We start from the raw sequence: 4392 nt of genomic DNA on the forward strand, positions 1-4392 counted from the left end.
TTTTTTTTTTTTTTTTTTTTTTTTTTAGTATCTGTTTTTTAACTGTTCAAAGGTAAATTCCGTAATTCCATGCTGTGCATTCAATAGGAACAACATGACAAAAACTATTTTTTCTTTCCTCTGGTTTCTGATTAAAGACTGAAAAAGGATTTGGATACCACAGGAACCGCTGTGCATCGCCCATGTATTTTCAAGGAGTTAATTTTAATTGCACAGGCAATTTTTGACTCTAAATACCTGTGTAGTGGCAGCTTTATCATTAACAGCCACCTTAACATAATGACTGAGCAGGTGAAACGCATCCTGTAATAAAACTATACTTGCCTTTAGAGGGTGATTTTTTGCAGGCACAACAGTTACAGCATTAACTAACAAATTCTGTGTGATTGCTTAACATATTTTTAATTATTTACTCCTTTCCTGTTTTAGGCAAAGCTGCTTCTTTTTATCTTTTCTCATTCCTTAGCTTAAACAGAGCAGTAATTAGAAACTGTGTTTGTGCAATGCCCGGTGCAAGGACTGTGCAACTCCACTCAGAGGTTTCTTTATTAGGCAAGATGGGAAGGGACTCAAAAAAGAGCTACAAGAATGATCATGTACCTGGGACTCATGTTTTAGACTGGAAGACTGTAAATTCATCACACCCCAAAGACACTCCCAGGTTTGACATGAATGTAAGGTAGAGAAATCAAGAGAAATTCAGGGAGATTTAGGATGGTAGAGGTGGTAGTGGTACATTTAGGCTAACAACAAAGTGAATTTCTTAAGTGCAAGTTTAATTAATCCCTTGGTATTTCATTTAAGGCTGTATCTTTAGGTGGGGTTAAAGCTTAAATAATCTATTCCACAAATCACAGTCACGGAGTTGAAGGAGTTACTGCGTGGGGTTCTGTGACCAGAATTACACCAAAAAAAACCCCAAACAATCAGATACGTAATCCCTGTGATGAGTTCTGGCCTTAAAATGATTGGATCTGTGAATCTATACAAAACCTGTAACCTGTGGTAACACAGTCACATGCAGAATCGGGGTCAGATCTTGCAGTTTTTCCTGAAACAAAGGAGTTGGAACCGATGAGAAATTTCTGCTGGAGCTGAAGGTCTAGGATTGGGATTTTACTCGCTATACGTGAGCCAGGGAAATTTTTGTGTTGCTTAACTCGGCTGGTGCCACAGCCTTATCTGACAGGGGTGCCACGTACTCTGCAGCAAGCGCTGCCGACTCGATCCTCTCCTTGGCAAGCTGGGTGATAAGGCTGCTGTTCCTTCACAGGGAGCAGGAACACATAACAGGTGCCTCCCACATGCCACGAAGTCAACTGACTTTTTTTTTTTTTTTACAGGATCGGGCCCCTGGCATGCAGAACTGTACATAAACACCATCATTCTCCTTTTGCTAAGCGGTATGGGGAAAAACGCTGGGGTTTGGAGCAGGTATTTGAAAGAGCAAGAACAGTTCTGGCAAACAGCAGGTATGAACCACTGGTATCTATCATCATTAAAAGTATGAATAGGATTTGAAGGTGACAGATTTTTATTTTTATTTTCTGCTTATGAATCAACTTGCTTCTCTGCTTAAACTTGACTTTGCTGTTAACCTCTTTCATTCTGCTGTGTGGTTTCCCTGTCATCTGGGATGTTTGTATCAACCCTTAGTTCAAAGATGGTCTTCAACATTAAATGAACATTCTTTTTTCTTTTCAGAAAGAAAGATTAATAAAATTAATTAAAAGAGATTAATAAAGACTCTGTCGCCAAACCTTCAGCTGATCTCCAATTTTTGAAGCATCTTGCTGTCACACACCTTTATTCAGAAGTAATGTTCTCATTCTGTGGTCTCTCAGTCTTGATCCAATACATGTGGTTTTACTCTTACCAAAACAATCGTGGAACTTCGATTCCATTTTGTTTTCCTTCTGTCTACACTGAGGCAAAGATTTTACGTTTGATATAGGTGTGTGGCATGCCCAGGTCTGTACAAACAGGGAAGGGGAGAGGAAGATGTTCAGAGCGAATGGCTCCTTTTATGGGGAGCTGGGAAGGGGTTCTGCATGCCTTGGTTGTCTTAACATTGCTGTGAGCTGCTAAAGAATCATGCTGTTTATTCCCAGAAGCAGCTGTAATTTAAAGGTAAGTGTAATGATTCTGTTAATCCGCAGTAAGAGAATTATTCTGTCGCAGGTTCCCACGCTGAATAGTTTGCTGAAACGTATGAGGCGTGTGTTGTCTGGCAAATAGCGAGATATTTTATATGGAGCTACATCAGTATGAGATTTTGTCCATGTGAATGACTATGTTAAGTCGCAACTTGTTATGGGGGGCTCAGTTGGACTTCTCATTTTGTGCAGATGTATAGAGCACATCCGAGTTCTAGAAACAGGTGGATTCTTAAAGGGAAGAAAAGCTAGGTTTCCCCTCAGCTTGTTTCCTTTGTAAAAGCATCAAAAACTATCCATAAATATCCAAGAAATATTAGTTTCACAAGTGTTCTGGCTTCAATAACCGTTGATACAGTATTTTGGATGTCCCTTTTGCACTCCAGAGACTATGAAATACTCTCTAGAGCTGTTGACTTTGGTCTTCCTAACATGGTTAAACAAACAAATGGAAGAAAGTTGTATTGCCTGACAAGCAGACAAGCACATAAAACCCAAGAGTAAACCAAAATAAAACAGTGTAAATAAATTCTACTGAATGAAACAATTTTACTTGTTAATTTTCTCCTCCAAAACTGCTGAATTAAAAGCTATTCCCACAGATAAATAGTTCAGATGTTTTACCACTCTGCTCTGCGTCAATTACATCTACGCCTGGGAAAATGACTTTTAAAACATTAATAGCCTAAAATATTACATTAATAACATTAATTAGAATATTAATGGCCACCTGAAGGCAGTACTATCATTTGCTTCTTTATTTCTCTCCATCTCTTTTGGGAATGCAGTATTTCACTCCTGGGATGGAGCGTCTCAGCACCAGCGTGCTACAAATGAAGAAGTATGCGTTTTGAAGTTAGTCATGAAATTAAAGCATTTTGAAAGGCTGTGCCCCTTTTCACAGCGGCAATTACAGCCAGAGTCTTCAGTCCCCGCCAGGTGCCACACGGCCTTTGAAGATGTGGTTTTTCTTGAGAAGTAAGAAACTGTGGGTGGTGTGAAGCGCCTCTCGCCCATGAGCTCCTCAGCAGCCCTTGCTACCCCAAGTCCTCACGCTCAGCTCTGCTGCCCTTGTGGAGGATTTGTGGGGCATTTGCGTGAGTAACGGGGAGCAAAGACCTCAGGGACTGGCCCTATGCCTTTGTGCAATGAGGCGACAAAACATATTTGTTTCAAGCCCTAGCCCCATTTCAGATCTAAGCTCCCAGCACTTTCATGCAGGTTTTGGCTGACCGGGGTGTCTTGCAAGGCATGGTGAAAGTCATGTCTGCTTTGTCTGAGTTATATCCAAAATCTAAAGAGGTTCCTGTTTGGTCTGGGCAAAACTCCTGATGTGGGTAAGAAGGTTGCTTGGGCAGGGGCCGAGACAAGGAAAGCAGCTGAAATGATAGCTGCCCTCCCACTGAAGAGGAAATTCTCACAGGTCTCTGAAATCCAGAGCTCCCACAGCTCCTCCATCACCCTGCAGGGGCAAAACACTTTGGCAGCAGCTGGGCGATGGTGAGTGATTTCTCAAGGGCTGTCTCTCTCCAGGGCTATCAGAAGAAATGTCCTTCTCTCCTCTCTGCAGCTCTGCTGCCTTACTTCTGCAGCATTTTGTTTTGCTCTTGAGTAGGAAACCCTTTTGCTTGACTGCTGTTTTCCTTGGTTCTGAAGTTGGTGTTCATGGGCATACACAACTTTCCATGCATGACTTGATGCTCTCTAAAGGATGGTGCTGCCCTTCATCTGACTTACTAGATGTAAGTCCACACAAGTCTGAGAGAAGCATTGCTGGTAGAAAGAGATAGGTTGGGAGCCATCTAGTCCAATCTACCGCGCACAGCAGAGCCACCTTCCAAGCTAGATTGGGTTGTTTAGGGCCTTGTCCAGCCCAAAAATCCAAGGATGGAGAGCCCACAGCCTGTCTGGGTAATCTGTGTCAGTGCTGCACCGCTCTCAGGGAATGAGAACATTTCCCTTGTGCCTGGTCAGAGTTTGCCTGGCTGCAATGTTTGTCCATCACCTTGAAATTTCCCAAGTACTTGAAAAACAGCAAGAAGCAGTGATAGGTGCTTGCTGTCCATTGGCGTAACTCCATATACATAGCTCAGGGTCTAGTGTGCAGGATCTGTAGACGTGGGTTTTACTGGTAAATTTTATTGGTAAACTGCCTCATTAACTAAGAAAATCACTAGCACATGTTCCACACTGCTCTACTCTACTGAAACCTCCAGGTCTCCCAGATCTCCTCCAC

This window comes from Athene cunicularia (genome assembly GCF_003259725.1).
Source record: "Athene cunicularia isolate RWA chromosome 1 unlocalized genomic scaffold, athCun1 chr1_part2, whole genome shotgun sequence".
Lineage (NCBI taxonomy): Eukaryota > Metazoa > Chordata > Aves > Strigiformes > Strigidae > Athene > Athene cunicularia.